Source organism: Nilaparvata lugens, chromosome 1 (assembly GCF_014356525.2).
Source record: "Nilaparvata lugens isolate BPH chromosome 1, ASM1435652v1, whole genome shotgun sequence".
NCBI lineage: Eukaryota > Metazoa > Arthropoda > Insecta > Hemiptera > Delphacidae > Nilaparvata > Nilaparvata lugens.
Genome location: NC_052504.1, coordinates 67,241,169 through 67,263,382, shown reverse-complemented (window position 1 = coordinate 67,263,382; position 22,214 = coordinate 67,241,169). Strand labels below are relative to the sequence as shown.

Here is a 22,214-nt window from a genome sequence, read left to right as displayed (position 1 = left end):
GTTATGAAGCTTACTATTGTTGTCTAGAAATTTTACAACTTGAGCATGAATGAGTCTTTCTAGCACTTTGGACAATGCAGGTAAAATACTGATTGGTCTAAAATCCTCAACTTTATTGGGTGATGGAACTTTATTTAGAGGGCGAACCAGAGCAAACTTCCAGTTTTCAGGGAAAATGCCTTCTTCAATTGACTTGTTGAAAATGTATGTAATGGTTGGTAAAACAGCAAATAACATTTTCTTGATAAATTTAATAGGAATTTTGTCAACACCCGTAGCATTACTATGAATACGTTGAATTGCTCTGAAAGTGTCTTCTTCTGAGATTGGATGGAAATGAAATTGATCAGTAATTGGTAAATCTAAGTTTGTAACCTGCTCTTCAAGATCATCGATATGATTAGCAATGACAACTTCGTCCCGTTGGTTAGAGTGTGAAACGAAATGGTCATTTATATTGTTCAATGGTGAGTCAATTTGTGGATTCGATTTCTGCTTGCCAAGCCCGAATTCTTTTATTCCCTGCCAAAGTGATTTAGAGTCTTGTCTGTTGTTTGTCATAAACGAATTCAAGTACCTAATCTTTGAGTTCCGTGATTCCTGTTTAACTCTATTTCTGAGGCTCCTATACTCTATCAAACTGTCCAAGTCAAATGTCTTTTTAAATTTTCTATGTGCTTTGTCTCTACGTCCCATCATCTTAAGTATGTCTTCAGTCATCCACGGTACTCGTCGTTTTCTATTAATCCTCCTTGTCACATAAGGTGCATGTTTGTCATACAAAGTCAAAGTCCAATTCTCGAAAGTCTTGACCATGTCATCAACTGAGGGTAATGCTTCAATTTGATGCCATGGAGTCTGAGCCACATCAGTCAGGAAGGCGGCTTCATCAAAGTTTTTGAAGTCTCTATAAGTGATAATTTTCTGTTCTGGCTTGGGTATCTTATGGGAAAGTACACAGTAGATCAAATCATGTCTAGAAATAGCTGGGACTGAGATTTGGCCTGCTTGAACAACCTCATTGGGATCACTAACAATGAGAAGGTCAATGAGTGTGTCTGATTCATTAGTATGATGAGTTGGATCGAGTGGTAAAATAGTCATGTTTAGGCATTGGAAAATTGTAGTCAGTTGAAAGTAGTCAAAGTTCCGATTTGTCATGTTCAAGTCGGTGTTCATATCCCCCATAACTAGTATACGGTTATAACAAGGCATAAGAGAAAGCAAGGCACTTTCGAAATCTGTGAAATGACCTATTTTTGGTGGGCGATAACAGATACCAACGAGTAATTTATCAGTACTAGATAAGGATAATTCAAGTAGCATAAACTCTGGTCTGGAACAATACTCTTGTTTAGATGTGATTAAAACTTTTGTTTTGATACCATCTTTCACATAAATTGCTACACCCCCACAAGCTTTATTTAATCTATCATTCCGGAAAAGATTATATCCAGGCAAAGCAACAAAATTTGATGGAATACTAGGCTTCAAAAATGATTCGGAAATTCCGATTATATTGAAGTCCTGAAAACGGAAGATTGCTCTGAGTTCATCAATGTGGCAGCTGAGGGATTGTACGTTAAGGTGAGCAGCCTTGAAAAGTTTTTTGAAAGAGTGGAGCTTATTTGCTAGGAACATACCTGCGTCATTATAACTATTATTGAAATAATCATACCTACTTGAGGGCGAGCGAGCTGACGTGTCAGTGAGAGGCATCATGGAAGCAGCAGACCAATCGTGAACCGACCTCAGAACGACACATGACGGGGAAAATGGGGATGAAACTGATAAAACTTAACCTAAATGAAAAAGTCTCTTGATTCGAGTGCATTCAGTATGCCTTGGCAGTTCGGCTCCCTTCACTATTTATAGCACTAGTTCAAAAATTCACTAAACACAATAAGATGTAGATGTGTGGAGTTCCGGTGATGAATAATCCTAATGGTGAATAAGATGAAGATTGAGGAAGAACTTGTAGTGGGAGATCTAGTCCAAGTGGAGATAGAGCGAGTAGGTATCCGGTAGTGGAAGAATCGGGTCCAAGTGGAGGTAGAGCGAGATTCAGATTCAGATTCAGATTCAGATTCAGATTCCTTTATTCATGTCAGAGTCCAGCAGATAATTCAATGTGGTGGGCAGTTTGCAGTGGTAGATGCTGATGGGAGCGAGCAGGTGGGGGAGCGAGAGAGAGCCAGGGCGGCGGCAAGAGAGAGCGCGTGCGAGAAGTCACAGGAACCAGGTCTGAAAACAGAGAGAGAGAAGAGAGTTTAGATTAGATTAGAGTTCTTTATTTTTATGTATGTTACAATATGTACTGGCTTAAACACTAAGCTTATATACACATTCACATTGAATGACAATATTGCTTATTAATCAACGAGTTTTATAAAGTATGAAAAATTAATTCATCGGAATGAAGATTGAATGCAATTTGAATAGCGATAGTATAATATTGTGATGTAACTATATGAATAACTAACTATACGGCGATGTTCAAACAAGTAATTGTCGACTCTCCGAAAATATATAAAATAATATCCTTCTCATTAATACACGACCGGGATGGTCAATCCATTATTCAAGATGATTCAATTAACAATATTTGATGAGTTCACATCTATCAGTGAATTATAAAATTATGTGAATAATCCAGAAACTCTACAATCTATACTATAATAAAGGGAAGAACTGGTTTATAAATGTACGGGATAGGAAATTCACGAATGACGCATCATCACGTCTGAACTAATGAACTGATTAACATTAGATTTCGCATACTGATTCTTAATTTACCGAGGATGGTTCTAGGTCTATTTCAAACTCTCCAAGATTCCACTCGGTCAAGTTTTCAGTTTTTAAGTTTAAAATTTACATCGTTGCGGAGCACGGGTTACGTGCCTGTTTGGAATAAAAGCAGCAGCATACTTTGCTCTGGTTCTCAGTCGGCGTTTGAATTTGAATCCATGCTGGAGCTGGTAGCTGTTGGCAGAGAGCAAAGAAAATCGATATTCTGTCTTTGCCTGTAGGCACTAGGCAGTAGTCTTTTGCTGAGTGGAAAGTTATTGTTACAGGAAATCGCGTTTATATTGACGTTTATGTGTGAAAATTATAGAAAGCTAGAATGCAAGTGTATTTGCGTGGAATTGGAATCACAAGTGATAATTATTATCATTTACAAAAACTTCATCTACATTTTGAAGAAAGATGTATCGGAATTCGACGAATTGCCCAGTTTGAAGCACATTTCGGAAAATGAAATATATCATCTACAGATTATCAAATTATAATTTTCAATCATAATATTATATCATTCTCAATGAAAAAACAAAAACAGAAGACTCTCAAAGATATTATAAATATCCTTTCAATGTCATAATTATAATATCTCCTTCAAGTAAGGTGTTATAGCCAATTTGAATATAGCACAGTATACAAACTGAATGAGTTTGTCAATTCACCTCATCAGATCAATGGTTTTGTTTTATTAGCATAGCATCACCTGACGTGAGGGCACCTGGATAAATTTTCGTGAATTGAATAATAAAACTACATCTTTGGAAATACTCTATTGTCTTATCAAGGCATTATTTGACTCATTTGAAAATTAGTCACGTACTTAACGCTTTTCATTTTTTATGCTCTGTAACTTGGTGTGAGACAGAACAAAGTGAGTCTTGTGAGAGATTACTGGTGTTAACATTTATGAACGAAATCTGATCTCATCATTGCGTACTGTAATTGAGATAATTAATTTCAAGCTCTACTTGTTTCCCAGTTTCAACCTTAATTGAACACAACTAAATGCATTATTTTTCACAGTTCAAATTGGTGATACAAAGTAAAATTTATAATATGACATGGCAACATAATGGATGCACGGAGCCTCATGAATAATTGACCGAAGCCTATAATTTTCCTTCAGTTGGGAAAAAATTGCGGTGTTAAAATCAGATGTCAGGATCTTGAAAAGAAGTAAATTTCCGATGACTGTGAAGGACATAGTGCATTTGTGTCATGGCATTAGACATAGGAATAAAAAGTATATACTGCTAGAATATTCCATTATTGTTTTGAATGAAACGATTGCATGTACAATGAGAAGATGTTTGTCTCGTTTCGTCAAATGATCATAATAATGTTAAACACAAGAAACTCTCTCAAGATAACAATACTATTTCTATTAATACAAATTTCCTCAATTACGGAACAAATGATAATGAATGTGTATTCAGATCTTATTAGACCTGATTGCTGTCTAACTTATTCCTGAGCTGAATTTAACGTGTCAAAAATTCTCAAAATCGCTAAGATTGTTACCTTGTTAGAATGATCATAAAGTCATCAAGGTTTTAATTTGAAGATGAAGTTATTACAAGAGATTTTTATCGAATCATTCATTATTCATCATAATTTAGGGTTTGATCTTTGAAGAGTAAGTACAGAAGCCATTCCACCTTTATTCAAATTTTTGATCATGTCTATTTTGTTGAGTAAGTAAAAGAAGTAAAGTATTTACTGTATATTAGTAAGATTCACTACAAACTGTCAACATTGGTCGAATCTGCAGTATTCACGTTTTATAAAGGTTTGCTAGCATTTTGAATTGAATCTCAGTATAGCAATAGGTCATATGAAATAAAATTAGATGTGAATTTGTATTGATAATGACATTGTATTTATCATATCTTAAAAAATCTTAAACCTATTTGCAAATAACAGTTGAAATCATCAACAAGAATATTGATGTGGTTGGTCTGTCCAAGGAACAGAGTGCACAGTTGGAGAACTGAGTCGGTTTTTTCTGTACTGGCTCTGTTATGACTGTTGAACATTCTGTTCTAATATTATGCTCTGTTTTTGAGCGAACTGAATTCATTTTCACTCGTGACCTGCCTTGTCTAATTGAAAGTCAGTATTAAGAACTGGGGTTTTTTTTGGGTGGGGGGGGGGGAGAGAGGAGGAGATAAGTGTTCCTATGAAAATTGGGAGAAAAGCTCATGGAAGCTAAAAATATTTTTTTGAATAAATTGAACGGTAGCTCATGAATAAAGATTAACCTCTATACAGTTAGACTCTCAAACTATTCTAATAAATCTTCTTCGGTTAATGTGACGAATTGGTTACCCAACATGGCTCATGCGAATAAATTAGAGCTTGAGTTTTGTCATAGATGTCTTCCATATAAAATAGCCAACACCATATTTATTGTATTCATGGAACAAACATTTATAATTATTAGAGTATGAGTTTTGTAATAGACGTCTTTCATATTTAAATAGCTATTACTATATTATATCCATGAAGCAAACATTTTTCGTCTTCTTCTTATTGAAAATTGTATTTTGTTGAAAATTATTGTATTATATTGAGTAGGCAAAATGGTTTTCTACCTGTTGTCTCCATGTATAGATAAATAAATGAATAATTGTTGATTATTATAAATCATGTTGATTAGTAAATTCAGGGGGTTACTTCAGATAAATGCAATTCAATCGAATTTGGCGAACAATCATTTCTGAATTTTGCTCTAACAGTTTCAGATTGGGACAATAATCTTGCTCATTAGGCGCTACACTTGAACCTGGATATAGTACATCTCAAAGGACCGCTCAAAAATGAACTGTTACGAGGTCTCTACTGAATCGGGGTGTATTAATCGAGGTTGAATTTGGAAAATATAAACTATATGGGGATCTATATCTATCAAAATGTTCAATGATGGGGTTAGATTTGTGGGAACTATAATATCTTCATATTACATATCACTTCACATCACATATAACTTCATATTATAGTACCCCTTCGGGTTTTGTGTACTATTGAGGGGATCTGCACACGTAAAATGTACTATTAAGAGCCAACAGTATAGCCAGAAAAACTCATAGGTTTATATTTCTGTTCGGCAAAAATGCACTACTGCGGAGCTCTAGGCCAACATAATGTACTATGCAGGGGTCTTTGAGTTATATGGGCATTTCAAGGGACTCGAGAGAACAATGTAATAACTTATAACGGGTTGTATCATATCAAAGTTCCACTGTATAACATTTTGAGTTCATATTAGCATTGAAACCTCCCAAAATACATGAATCAAACTGATACATGGAATTTGAAAACTGAACTCTTTTTTATATAATTCGTCAAATCGATATAGGTTAAATCCATTAAAATGGAAGATAATTGCTGGATTTAATTCAAGAAAACATTGTTGGAAATTTCTCTAGGAAATGCTGATAGCTGTTTTCAAATTATTGATTCAATTGATTGCTATCACTATGGTTACTTTCACAAGAAAGAATTCGTTATCAGATTCTCTTCATTCATCCCTTTCATCTTAATCACCCGAGCGCATTCTCACTAAAAAACTCCTATTCCACTTCAAGAAAGCAGCAAGAGTCACTAATAAATTTTAGACTTCTAAGACATGGATAACATCTAAGCCAATGCCCTCACAGATACCTTTTGCATAGAGCGAACATTATCTTGGAAGATCCATAACGACTGGCCATCGATTATTCAAATAACATTAATAACCTTCCAGATCAAACTTGAAACAATCATTATTAAAGAACATCAAAACTTCATGATGACGTTAGTATAAAACCTTGAATCTGTTTTTTTCAGATTTGATTCTTAACTCCACGTCCCTTTTCAATATTGATTCACAGATTATTTGTATTACCGGTATCCTAAAGTTCAGGTTTAGTTGATTAGTGAGAGTTCGTAACTGTAATTTACTTATGAATTTGCACATTTTAACTCTTTTGGAGATGTTTAGGTCTCTTCTGTATTATATTTTTGATAGAATAGAATATAATATATTTTTGGAAATATAAATTTGTCAAACTCTTGGAAAAAAACGCGAACTTGTTAAGTTTAGAAATGGTTAAGTAACTGTGAAAGGAAAAACGTGTAAAAAATCGTAATTTTGTATCATAATAGCTAGACGAATGAACTCCATATAATAATATAGCCTACTTTGAATAACTCGTGTCATCTAATCAGCAGGTGGAAAAAATTGGAGTATTAATTTGATGTTTAAATTTGAATGAAGAATACAAGTTTTTGAATGTTGGGAACAAATGTATGACAATGAACAATAAAATTGGTATGAAATAATTTTTTCCAGAACTCACATACGGAATATCGTGTTTTGTACTCTGTTTTATTCTCTGTCATTGAACTTCATTTTTGAAACACTGTATCACTTGACCAACACTACTTATTATCTAAAGTGTCAATATTGTAATACTCATAATAAGTTCGTTTTGAAACTTTACAAGCTTTAAGAAAGATTCTAACGAATGATTTACTATTGATAGAGAAGATTGTATAAAACTAGGATCCCGTTTCATTAAAATTTTAAAGACTTGTAAATCGGTAACAGCTGATGGTAGGAAGTGCCGAAGTACAATAAACTTCTTGGAGGTAGCTCATCCCGCTGTTTGAGCCGGATAATAAATAAAAGGAACGTCTACAATTTCCTAGTGGATCTCAATCCATTATTTGATATAGATAGATCAGTGCCATGGGTTGAATAGCATCTTCAATAGAATCTTTTATCGAAACTAGTACATTTCCTCCAGATTCAAGTTCAATTTCTCCGTCTAGAGAAGATGACTAGGGAGAAAAGTATATAATGACAACCGCTAGGTAAATTATAAATAGATGGGAAGAAAATGACAAGAGACAAGATTTGGAACGTAATCGCATTAGCAAGATAGGTAATCAGCAAGATGCTTTGATGGCCCATGATGATAACATTAAAGCCAGTCACCAAGAACAATTCGAGTTCTCCTTGAGCATATTGACCGGAGTGCAGCCTCTAGTACTCGCTGATGTAGTCCTTGATTGCAGAACATCCTCATCAATAAGTCCCATACGTGCGTTATCGAATTCTTCGGTTCGCCTTTGAGATCTTGAACTTGACATTAAGGCCTTCCAACAATAGAACTACGAACTTCATGATTAGCTGCTGTTCATGAACAGCGAGAGTTTTAAAATAGGGATGTTGCTTACAGAAAATTCCGAATGAAATCTCATAGAGACGTTGAAATAAGTCGGATTATAAAATTGATCAAATGAACTAATATTTTTATGAACGAAACAGTATGTCAACATGGGATTTGATTTTTCAAATATGACTGAACACGGTATCATTTCAATTGAATCCTTCAACTTCAACGTTATTTGTCCCTTCTCCCATTTTCGACGAAAGCTTTATTTTTTATTGTAAAATAGCCTTGGTAACCAATGGATCATCTTCATTCTAAGAAACACATAAAAGTGGTAGCTAGTGTGATTTGGTAGTTTCTGATAGTGTGTTAGAAAATTGGAGGCCTCAAACAGAGGAGAAGAAAATATTACACAAGAACTAACTCAATACCAGACTCATTCCAAGTGGGTATTTCAAATATGTCAGCATACATGTTTTTCATAGGAAATCAAAGCTATATTAAGTTATGGCCTCTGCTGTATGGATGTCTTCAACTTAATAATTGAAAACAAATTTATTGCGACTCTTAGGCTGAATATTATAGGATTACAATGTATTGTTTCTCTTCATCACTTTCATCATTTTCGAAAATCGATAGGAATAATCGAGTAACTTCCGTCCTAATGTATAATTGATATGAATATTGTCCAAGTTTGAATCAATTGAGAATAGAATTATCAAGATACTACTCAGTATCATAATTGTTATAAAAATCAAATTCAGAAGAATTAAGTCCTGAAGTGCTTGTTATTAGTCGTATTATGATTCGAAAAGACATTCAAGTTTTCCATAATCAACGAATTTGACAAATTAGAAGAAGCGACAGATCGTCAATGTAGCGTCTGGCATACCAGTGTTAATAACAGACTGGAACGTGACTAGCATTGATGGCATATTTCGTAAATTACTTTCTCTTTCACGTATTTTAACCTTCATTGTTTAACTACGATTCATGTCAGCAAATTTTGTACTGAATTTCTGTGAGTATGTGAGGTTGAATTGACTACAACAACAAAAAAGACAATAATTTTAACAACTAACTCTGTAATGAGGCGCGACTTGCTCATATGGTAGGTGAAAAAAATGTAATATTCAGTAATAGACATTAAAAATCCTGTACATTCACCGTATTCCTGTATAAATCTTTGTTGTAAAAGCGACTCTAAAAGTAATATCAATTTGATTTCCATAATTGATGATACAATATACTAAGATAGACATAAATAGATAAACTAAGATTGAAAAATGATCCGAATATCATAGTATTATATTTTCTGGATCGTAGCTCTGGCTTGTAATTGTTACGCTCCCAATCAAAAGTATTTTATTGCCTTGTCTGTATTATTGTTTTGTAAAATGATTGTTAAAAAGTTAATTTTTGTCATTGTTGTTGATGGCGTTCTCTTCAAGGATAGCTTTTGTAGTATCAAACGAAGTTTGGCTGAGACCGGTTCTCTCCAAGAATCTCTTGTTGCTTCTCTGAGGTATAAGTTAGTTCTCTGTTCATACTCAAACAGGGTCCAGCAAAAAGTAGAACAAGAGTTCAACTGACAACAGATCATAATTTGCATACGAATCAGGGAGGCATTTCGCAGTATGCCTGTTCTGTTGTCAGATTTCAGCTCTACTGCTTTCCATTCGCAAAATACGGCTCATTGGAAAAACACTGAGTCGATGCGAGCATATCATACGGATCATACGGAGTGGAAGAGACTCCTTCGTTGGAGAAACAATACGAAGTTTCAATTAGAATACCAAAAAATAACAGAAAAAATGTCCATGAATTTTAACACAGAATGTCAAACACTCGTTTTGCTCGTACGATATTTTGCCGTCCTCATGAATTCTATCAGATTAAACGGAACTTGACAATTATCATCTGTTATCAACGGCAGAATACCGTACGAAGAAAAATCGATGTGTGTGTAGCTAGCCTAACAGTGGAAAATCAATCGATCATGAAAAATCTGGTGTGGCGCACTCACACAACTCTCCTTGCCGTTATGAAAATCACCTGACGATAGTGCTCACGCGCATCTCAAGTCTACTATTTAAAGATCTGAGCCAGCTGGTGACAGGACAATAACGCTGGAGACACACGAGGTCTACTATTCCTTCATAGTGAATGATATAATAGAATCAACAGTTGCCAACAGTTTGCAATTGAATAATCACATTTCCTCGAATTTCGAGCTTACTTTCAATTTTAGGTGAAAATGTTACTGGACATTAATTGTAGAGATTCTCATGCTCAATCATTTCCACTTGAAATTTTTCGTTTAAATTGTATCTGAAGCCTGATAATTGGGAATCTGAAATCAAACTTTGCATAGATGTGGCAGAGCTCCTGAAATTTTTACAGATATGGGACTTGTGGCAGTTGATATAGCTTATCAATGACTATTTTAGGTATGAATTTGAACAAAATCGTTGAAGCCGTTTTCGAAGAAATCGCAAAAAACCCTGTTTTTGACAACATTTCCGCCATTTTAGCCGCCATCTCGAATTGCATTTGATTGAAATTGTTCGTGTCCAAATTTCAAGTCATTCCGTTGAGAGATGAGATATCGACACACACACACACACACACACACACACACACACACACATACATAAAGACCAATACCCAAAAACCAATTTTTTCGACTCAGGGTACCTTGAAACGTATAGAAATTTTGAAATTGGGGTACCTTAATTTTTTCGGAAAGCAATACTTTTCTTACCTATGGTAATAGGGCAAGGAAAGTAAAAAAATTGAAAGTGAATCTTAACAGTTGGATCGTGAAGTGTGACCATAACAGTTGAATTTCAAAATGAAGAGGAGATGATCCGTTTATACGTTTCTTTGGGGAAACTCCAATAAGATGAATGACACATTATGGCTGGAATAATGTAATAATATTATCAGAAGATGTTGAAATGTTGAATGAAGTTGTTAGAAAAATAAATTATCTTATCATAAAACTCTGTCACGGATTTCATTATCGTTAGCAAGATAACTATTATAATGGTGATGACAGTATCATGATTACTAGTAGTATTATCATCATTAACCTGAGTACACTGTAAAATATTTGCAAGTTATAGTAGGTTATGATCTTATGATATATGAGGAAAGTTTCACACCTTATAATCGTACCTTGTAGAGGTTTGAACTCGTATTCTATTTGGAACATCATCAAATTCAATGCTCACTGCTAAATAAAATGAGAGTGCAACATGAAAGAAGTTTGAAAGGATACTTCAAATCGAAGTGCATTTGAGCATTCAAGCATCTCACTAGATAAGTGCACACATAATAGAACAATATAATGCTACTTCCGTATCATTTGTTTCATATGCTTCTTGGCCACAGCCTGTGTTCCAAAAAATAGGTTTATGCTCTTCGTTCTTGAATCTTGAGAGCACCTTTATCTGGTACCTTCATCAAACAGGGTGGCAATACTCATATGAAGGTTGGGGCATGATTTCAATAGAACTGAAACTACTCCGTCCAATTTTATTGAGGGATTCATTATGCGAATCTGATGAAACTTGGATATGGAATATTGTGCTGAATTTTGCATGAAGTGGCCAGATATACTAATATATTTTCAAGAAGTGACAGTAAATTGTATCAACTATATAGCAGATGAATGACTAAAAATAATTCATAATCTTTAAGTAATTCTATGTTTATAGTTGTTGATGAAAGTACTTTCAATGGAGTATAATAATAGCTTCATAGCCTCTATACGCATAAGAGGTTGTAATTCTTGACATTGGCAAGCAACTATTCATCAACTTGAAGCACCTTATCTTCGAGGCAATACCTACTTATTCATTCTCAATGTCGTTTCAATCACTTTTATAGCAATCATCAGTGTCCATTTAACCATTTTATGAATACATTTTTTTAAATTAATTCCTGAACTTGATTTTTTATTGATTTTTTTGAAATTCAATAAATTTGTGACAAACAACCTTGACACAGTCATGGAGAGTTCGTCTGATTCAATTGAAATAACATCCAACTTAACTTGACCATCAATAAAACTCATTGAATATGTAAGCAACTCTGGTTTTGTTTGTCAATAAATTTCCCACCGACGAATGGAGGGAGGGAGATGTCCAAGGTTGCAGGCTTGTATTATTTTTACTTCATGTCTCTCTTCCATGATGTCTTCTTTGTTTCGCTTGGAGGGCGCACTGCGGAGCGTGGAGTTGGGTAGTAGAGTTTCTCCTGGGCCTCTGCTCTGCTCCGCCTTTATTATTGTTGCTTACAGCAGCAGCAGCATCCACTACAACCGGATCTGCCGTTGCCGGCTGCTGCTGCCGTCGAATAGTGTCACAGAGAGCCGCCAGCTATGAGCAAACAGCAAGCAGAACCGCGGCGCAACTTGTGCCAGGCACTGGGTACCAGTTGCGTCAGATGATACCACCAGCAAAACAGAGCAACAAACTGCGCCAGAGCCTGTTTTTATCGACAGATTTTCTTCATTTAGGGGCGGTGTCCAGCAGAAATCACAAATAATATACTATGTATTATGCAAAGTAGGTAGAGAAAATTCACAATCGGGTTTCAAGATGATCGCTTCTCAATAGAACATCAGGGACAGCCTTTGAACAATAAAAACGAGCAAAAAACCTTCAAGGAAATCTGCAGAACGTTTCAAAACAACGCAGCTCCTTCTTACATGTTTGTAATCCCTTGCACCTTCTCACTCTTCTCCTTTTATAGGTGAGTCAATCCAGTTTTTTCAAGGTAGAACCTCACCAAGATTTTGAATCGTGATTATGGAGAATATAACTCAGCATCTAGTATGTGTAGAATCTTACGATATTTTCCAGGATGTTTTCATTGATGCGACATTTCTTTCTCCCTCCCTCAAACGTTTATCTCTCTCATTGACGTATACCTGAGTAAATTGATTTTCGGAACCTGACTCCGAGGAATGTCATTTGGCTGAGTTTCAATGGCAAACAAGGAAATTGTCTTTAAGACATGAAATTGTTTCCTCCTCTATAATATTGATAAATATGAGTTTGTTCGGTTGGGACTATCAGCAGTGGTTCAATTTTTCTCGAATCCAATTGGTTCATCACTAGCCTACTTGAATAACTGGAATGGAGAAAAAGTGTTCTAATTAGCAAGAATCTAAACTTCCCCAATATTTCTGCAGCATGTCGTAAGAAATTTATAATCATAATCCTTTGATGCAATTAGGCTGACTCCTAATTATAAATAATTTATTCAATTAATTAATTTATAATCAATTTAAATAATTGGACTGACTTCTATTGTTTCATATTGGACACCAAAATCAAGCTACCGTATTTGAAATTTGGAAATTCGAATATTCAACTAGAGCAACGTCCCCGGAAGTTGATTCAAGGCTAAAATGACAACTTTAAAATAATTTCATGGATGCAACCTTCAAATCATCAATATTATTCAAAAACGTCAAATATTGAAGTTGTTAATAGATGATTGCTGAGATTATGCTATTTCAAGTCACTTGTAGGAAATGGCAACTCAATTAATTGAAACAATATAACTCATTCCTACCCACACCGTTCACAGTTTATGAATGAAAATGACCTCATTTGTCTCGTCGCTGATTCAAATGTAATTAAAATCACTGTTACTTTCAAGTAGAATAATGTGCAGTTACGATAAGTAGCCTACTATTGTGGTGTAGAAATGTGCAGTTACGATAATTACTATTGTGATGTTGATACGGTATTGACAATGAATATTGCATGTTGTACTTGAATATTTTCAGATTTAGTTTGGAATATTTTTCTAATGTTATACAGTGGAGTGCCTATTATCCGGACATCGTTTATCTGGATGACCGGTAATCTGGACGCCCGCTGTGTGATCCCGTAAAAACCTAATCTATTCGGTACTTCAAGCGGCTAATTGGTCCTCCGCAATCAATGACAATATTTTCATAAATAAAAGATTTGAGTTATTGACCCCATTGAACTAAACAACATGGTGTCTATTTTAACTAGAATGTGGATTAAATATGTCTTTTAGAGTGTATCCAAGTTATATTGCATAAGCCACATACTATCAAGTGCTGTAGGCCAGAATTCGAAGTTTCAAATAATTAGGCTACGTCTACACTTAAGAGCTAGGGTAAAATCGAGTTGAAATCAATTATCCGGATTATCAGTTATCCGAACACTGCATGCATCAATTTGTTTGTTGCTCTACTGTAGTTTTTTAAGCCTATGATAATCCATTTCCAATAAACAAATTAGATACCGTAAAGAATATTTGAATTATCAATATACATCATTGAATCTTATATCTCTTTAATATTATTGAAGGGTTTTAATCATTCTTCATTGATGCTACTTCAAAATCCATTCATTTGATTACTAAAAACTGAAATTAAAGATGAAAATTCATTGCATAGTAGCAATGCGGATTGGAAGAAGTCTTACAATCCTCTTTGATAGTATTAGTCTCTGCTTCTGAGAGAATAAAAACGAGGAAATGAAATTTCCAAATATATTCTAAATATTGTTGATCAGAGCTCATGAATGAGCAAGTAGGTGTATCAGGTACCCACATATCGTTCATAAAGCTAAATTAACTCATTTAATTATGCAAGTTACCTGGATAGGGTTTCAACGTGAATAATGTACGGTATTATTGTGTATTATGTGTCTTCAACAAGTATGAAGATTTATAACATCAAATTCTTTGCAAAAATAAATACTTCCTTTCCAAGAGAACGGTATTTTTCAAAGTATGCACAGTATGTACACACTATTATGGTTTGTACTTCAATAGCTTATCTCTATACTTATAAAAGGCTAAGCCCCGACAGACTGAAATCACACCACAGCCCAAACTACTGAGCCTAAAAACTTGAAATTTTGCACAATTGTTTATGGTAGCCTGAAAACATCCACTAAGAAAGGATTTTCAGAAATTTGCCCCCCTGAGGGAGCTGGGGCCCCCCAAAATTTTGTACTTTTTAACCGCTCATTGCACAGCAAAGTCATGAGGAACTTTTTTGTTCAGCTACGAAAAAAAATTAGATCTATGCAGAAAAATTTCGATCAGGAGCACAGGGAGGTCCAGGAGAGGGCATTTTTCGAAAATTTTTATGTAAAATCACACTACAGCTCAAACTAATTGTCCTACAGACTTGAAACATTGCACAAATATTCTTCAAACATGCTAGACGCGCACTAAGAACGGATTTTTTTAGATATTTTGCCTCTAAGGATTTCAAAGGATGAAAAAGGATCCTATTAAGTAAGGTTATGAACATGGTAAGGTGAACACCATATGGAAATGGGATAGTTTATTTATTGACATGTGATATTCTAACATATGTTGTAATCATTGAAAATAACAAAATAATATGATAGAAATTCAAAAAAGAACATCTGTTCTACTATTGCTTTCTACCTGATTCCACTTAACCTCAATAATATTGTTCTGATAATGGATAAATATGTTTAATAATATTATTATTACTAATATAATAAAAGTATTGTTTTGATAATTAATTATCATGATTAATATAATAATAGTATTGTTTTGGTAGTCAATAAATATTTTTATTTTCATAAACTCATAATATAATGGTGAATGTGAAACAGCTGTATCAAAGAAATTATCTCAAAAACATATGTTTAGGAAAATCATAGTTTGGAACTTCGTTTTCCTGATGCAATGTATAGGCCTACACGTGGCTTGGATTATCAATTTTTCAGCTAGAACAGTTTTTTGAGACTGCTAAATAAACGTATGCAGTTTTATCAATGCTGTATCGGCAATATGAAAACGCATGCAGTTAATATGTCTTTAATTAAAGGTGTTGATATTTACATGATAATTATTTTCTGCCATTTTTATTTAATTAAAATTTCAAAATTATTCAAGCCTTGATGGAATGATTGACTCACTGTACAGTCAGTCGAAAATTTTAATATTGAAATGAGGGGTATTTTGGCAAGCTGAATAAAAAAATAAGGTCCTATGCTCTTTTTCGATATTTATGTAAATGAAAAATGAGTCTTGTGGGTTGTCAAAGCTCCCCCTGGAAGGGCAACTATTCATTTTATCCTATCTTTTTGTGAAATAACAATGATTTCTTACCAACAAGAATCGAACTCTTCGTGAATTTAGATAAAATATGACCTACACTTTAGATTTATATAATTATATTAATTGAATTCATGGAAATTGAATTACTTTTTTCTGTCAGTTTATGATTAGTTGATGAAATTGATTATCAATAAAAAAAATGATTATAATTTTATCAGTACCGAATTAGTTGAATGAATTGTTGATGTACCGAGTTCTTGGTCAACAATAATTTAATATTGGTATTTATCCAATCATTATTTTTCCAGAAGTTATTTCATTTGAATTAGAAAATATTTATAAGCTCCTATCAATTTGTCATTCGTAACAATGAATTGTTCAAAACATGAATTTAATCAAATAAAAAATGGCCCATACTTCTGTATTCATGTTCGCGTGTTTTCCACTTGTGATGGATAGCCAAATATTGTATGGCGAGCTGCACGGCGAACTGATGGACAAACACATTATTAGTTCAGTTTTTGCGTACCTATAAAATTGTAGGATGGGGAGGAACAAACTACGTTCACCTCGACCCCCTTATAAAAGTGCAAAAACTAATAATCAAAATCATCAAGCAGAAGCCACTTTCTTCGTTATCCGTCAGACCAGCTCTACAATGGGTTTGGTGTGATGGACGCAAGACAACTCTACTCCCTAGAAATTATTTGCAGACTACACAAAAACCCAGAAAGCTTTCAAAACAGAAACCACTGTCATAACACAAGGAATAGAAGCCTTCTCATCACGAACGTGGCTAGGAAGGCAACATACCAACAACACTACTTCAACCACCTAGCACCAAAATACCACAATTTACTTCCTGTGACATCAAGATAATAGAAAACTCAAGAAAATTTAAATGCTCCATTAAAAACTGGATCAAACAACTGGAAGGCATAATATAGGAAACATAAATTTCGAACAATATTTGTAAGCTCACTTTCTCAGGGGTTATTTGCACCCCCACTCTAAACTTAATGTATTACTATTACACCTGCTCTAGAACATGGGTTTTCCATAGTTGAGTAGGTTAATTTCCGAAAAAATGAAATTTATTTATATTTGTAAAAAAATTTCATAAATTGTATTTGAGTATTGTGTAAATTTTATTGATTTGATTGCTTATTTGTATATTAATGGGAATAAAATGTATTATTATTATTATATTATTATTATTATTATTATTATATTATTATTATTATTATTATTATCATTATTATTATTATTATTATTCATTTATATTTTTCCCCCGACTCAGATGTCCGATTGCTGTCTCATTCACTCAATTATCAAATGAAAAGCCTGTTTGACTTATAGTAAAGATAATATGTCAATTTTTTACAACATACAGTTTTTATTCATCAGAAGCCAATACCAATATCAGTCCAATAAAAAAATCCTTTTCTGTCATGTTCCCTGTAGCGAAGCACGGGTAACTGCTAGTAATTTATATTCAGCGTTCCTAATGAATCTATTGATAATCACATAGAAATACATATAATAACATTACATGGTAGTCTTTCAAGAGATTTTTATTTTTTATACCTTTTTTTATTGGCTGAGCGTAACCAAATAAAGAGAGATTCATACAGCATAGTTTAGAGAGCAAAATCAGATCTAAAAATATTTTCTATTTCTTGAGCATAAACTTGACATAAGTTCTATTTTCCGATTAGAAACAGAATTCATAATTTTACTACTTCTGAAAAACCAGGAACAGCAGTGGGAGCGATTTCAACAAACCGAAAACAGATTCTTGTTCACTGTAATAGAAAATTATATAGGGAGAAATAAGAGACAAATGAAGTGACAGAAAACTGCATCCAATCGAGAAGTTTGACAAGAGAGAGTGCTGCAACAGACATTGCCAATTGGCAACTAGTCAAATGCGCTTATTGAATATAAAATAGTTGCTATTCTCCGTGAAAAGAACATAAATTATATAATGTATTATATATAACATTTTGATTTTATTATTTTAGAGGAAAAGTCCTCTTTAAAGGGAAATTCCTTTTCCTTTTATATTATCCTCAAAGTACAAAAATTCAAAAACCTTGTGAACGTCATCGCGCAAATCAAAAAGGAACATACCTGTCAAACTTCATGAAAATCTATTACCGTGTTTCGCCGTGAATGCGGAGCATATATTATAAAACATATACATATAATCATAAAGAGAAATGCAAAACCGTCGACTTGAATCTTAGACCTCACTTCGCTCGATCAAAAAATTATTAATTTTTTTTGTGAGGTCTTCGATTTTTTTCAACGTACTGAAACGTTGAAAAACATAACAGATTTGCATACATAACTTGGGCTGTGATGGTTGAATTATGATAAATTAATTATTTTATTAACATTATTGAATGATAGAAGTTAGTGGGAAATATTCTTGAAATACTTTTTATCAACGTTTATGAGTTCTCAATCTCATTCCAATTTACATCAACTCACAAAACTTCAACTGAGAATTTTTACAGAATTTTATTCAAATGGGCTATACTTCCTTTTGGAATTTGTGACTCTGCGATCGATATAAGATTCAGCTTTCTATATGTAAGTTCCCCGTCACTCCATATACCACAGTTGAAGTATCAGAATCAGAACTAAAGATATGCTAGACTGCTTTCCTAGAAGTTCTTATGCTTGATGAATTTATAATATACTGTACTTGATTCTCCATTCGCCATTCCTATAAGGTTGATAATTGGCGTAGTTGCTTGGTCTGTTCATGCAGAATGCGTTCGCAAATCATTTCAAATACATCACACGCACCAATTTTGAGAAAGAGAGAAGTGAAATATGGGAAGTTCTATTTCTCATCAAGTCAAACAAGGTGTAGCCTACAGCTCGAGAGCCTGAGGAGGCAGAATTTATCAAGAGAGTGAATAGTGTAAGTTGAAGAGAGGAAGAAAAGGTAGGAAGAAATTGATGTGCGGGAGAGAAAGATGAAGAATGCGTAAGAGAGAAAATAGCGAGAATGTTGTGGTTGTGGTGAAGTCTAGAAACGTCTCACTGTGTGAATAATATTACTAGTTAACTGATATGCACGAGTTCATAGATTAAAGAACCTTTGAGAAATTCCCTAAATGGAGCAATTTCATTGATAATGTGTCAGTACTCATAGAGTGGTAGCCTATATTGAAACAAGAACAGCAATAATCTCATTAAATAAAACTGCGATTGTTTTCCTTGATGATTAGAAAAAAAACAATATAATATCTGTTCTCATGTTACTATCATCTCTCCTCTTAGTCCAGTTAACTATATACATTGGTGCATGCAATTTATATTGTAGTTCTGATTTTTCAATATATTATTTGGGTACATAAAAGAAGTTCAGAACCAATTTCTTCATGCAAAATTTCCTTGTGCTAGATACAGTAGGGTGGCCCAAAGACCTCGTATTTTCGGCTCATTTTCCAGTTTTCAGATATTTCTGCCAAATCTCGTAATCGGACAGAAAAATTTGCTCTCGCCTTTTTTCTAGAATATGAAATTCTGAATAAAATGAGATCATTCGGATATCTCTATCTCCAATGAGTACTGAGTTATGATTTTTCAAAAATGAGTGAAATTTGAAGGAAAAAATCAATTTTGATGAATTTTAGTTTTTGATCAACAATATCTTCGGATTGTTATCATTTGGATGTATAATTCAAAATCCCTCTAGGCGTATTTTTGTGCTCTACAATCTGAGATCAGGTAGAGCGCTCTATCTCATACAGATTTCCAGGTACACCTGACAACATTGCTCCTTGTATTGTGAAAAACACCTAATTTTCAGCTTCTACAATATAAATTGCAGGCACACCCCCTTTTTTATGTCTATATTGACTGGACTATCTATGGTAAACTGGAATTGTGATGAAATATTCAGAAAATATAACCCACATCAATAAATATTCAATTGATATGAATTTAAAGAAAGATCATTAGGCAATGGCGAATTTAAAAATAGGCAAATATCAGCAATGAAAATAGTAGCTTGATAGAGGCAGTTTATATCCATCTAGACGAGGCTGGTCGACCTACAGTAATATATTTCGACCCCTATATTAGGTAATATAGTTACTGTAGGTCGACCGAAGGAATTGGAATTTAGTACCGTTAAGTAATATACTAATCAGTAATAATAAAAGTAATAACAGTTATAATAATTATAATAGTAATATTATTACTGTGATAGTAATCAGACTACCAATCTACCATTCAACTAAATTATGATATTATGTTTCTGATTGAGTATAATATATTTATAATTTAATTTTCCTTTTGTTTCAGAAGAATAAGCAAGGGTGCTATACATCGTCTCCTTTGTTAATTCACTACATTACATTCAAAATCTCACAACGCTAGTATTGCGAGGAAAGCAGCTGAGTTGAGCTTTAATTAACTTCAGTTGTAGTGAATTAACAAGAAAATTCAGTCACGTTGTTGTGAGTATCTTTGGTAAAAATTCATTTTTCAGTTTAACTGTATTGTAGTCCTCTTCATAGCTAACTTATGAAAATAAAATAATATTTGACTCAATTTTGAATATTATTTAGTGTTAATAATCATACTTGAATGAAAATAGTATTTTTTAAATTTAAATTGTTCCAAATTTATTACATTCGACTCAGAAATGCTGTGAAACTTCTCCATACTAAGTTGAATGAATGATGTAGGATAGGAAATATTTGTTCCATTCATTCACTAACAAAATATAATTATTATTCAATTTTTGAATAATTATTGAATATTTTTGCAAGTATATCATCACAGTAATGATCTCATGCATCATATATATAATTGACTCTAGGATTCTTGGTTTGCCTGAAGGCTCCTCAACCCAATTAGGCCTACCTTATATATTTGATCTCCTAGCATAAAAAAGATCAAATTTATGAGAGAGGTTGAAATTCCACCAAATTATTCAATTTTTAATGTACGGTAGTGTAATATTATTTTTTGACCTTCTATTTTAATTTGCTAGTATTGATTCTTTCATTTTTATATTACTTTGCATGTGAAACAAATATGGAGTATAATAGTTGTCAATGATTCGAATTAATTATAACATCTAACTTCATGGCGTTTTGACTAAATAACAAGATTGTTGGAGTGGAGATGATGTAATGTTGAGATAAATAATATGGATTTTCTTGGAAGGTGATGTTGTCGGAAGTATATGTGTTACTTTTTTCAGAGATTCAATTTGCATTGATAACATTATAGTGGAGAAATCGAAAATCATTCCTTTGAAAAAAAAACAACATGCAACTAATTTTACTGCGTATTAGAACAACAAATTATTTAGAACCTGATTTTGAAGGGGCGAGTGTTTGTGTATGCAAGTACAGAACCTTAAATCAGCAAGCAGTGTTGTAACAGGTTGGATAGAAATACAAGCAATAGAACATTATTTCTGCATCGATTTCCGTTCGAAAGTTATTAAATACGTCTATTTTGCATATCAAATGACGGATTAAGAAACATGTGCAGTATTAAGAAAGGTTTTGGTAGCAGTTTGAAGGTTCACTATATCATTGATGAAAATAATTATATGTCGTTATCTATCGTCTATCGAGGCTGAACTGTATTTTAGTTCAGTGCCGCAAGTATACGTAACAATCTATTTTGAAAAGTATTAATTATAACTGAGACTTTCCAACTTGATCTCTAATGACAAGTTACATTTTCATGCATAATTTCTATTCCGTAGAGCTAATGTTTTTCTGGTGTTTTCAGAAAAAGTAAATAATTACTTTTAAAGAATACACCACAAAAATAGTGTAAAATTATCTCCTCCTCAAGAAATTATTCAAATCAAAATGACAAATTTATTGATATTTTAAAAATTTAATAAAACAAAAAAATGCTACTTTGTCCTTTTTTAATATAATTTATTGTGATTTCGAAAGTGTTATTAATTTATTCCCTGTTTTAACTTATTGGAACAATTTCACATGATGCATCAAGATCGCTAGCTTCTACTGGACTTGCTTACAAAACTTTTGAACTTGGAGCTATTTTGTTGTTGTCACTTATCTACAGGTGTGTGTTTCCTTTCTATGATTAAATTAATGTTCTGGGCTCATATGTCTGTATACATTATTAACTTTCACTATT

General features: G+C 33.3%; 1 protein-coding gene across 2 annotated transcripts in view; it reads left to right on the top strand.

Moving 5' to 3' along the window:
- LOC111043437 (facilitated trehalose transporter Tret1) overlaps window positions 1-22,214 on the top strand; it is a 44,224-nt gene that overhangs the window by 6,096 nt on the left and 15,914 nt on the right. Inside the window, exon 2 of one of the 2 annotated variants that reach the window (XM_022328390.2) lies at window positions 20,388-20,539. The gene's annotated coding sequence lies outside the window, so the exon portion shown is untranslated. Of the gene's footprint in view, window positions 1-20,384; window positions 20,540-22,214 lie in introns of both variants that reach the window. The other variant, XM_022328389.2, reaches the window with a different exon arrangement.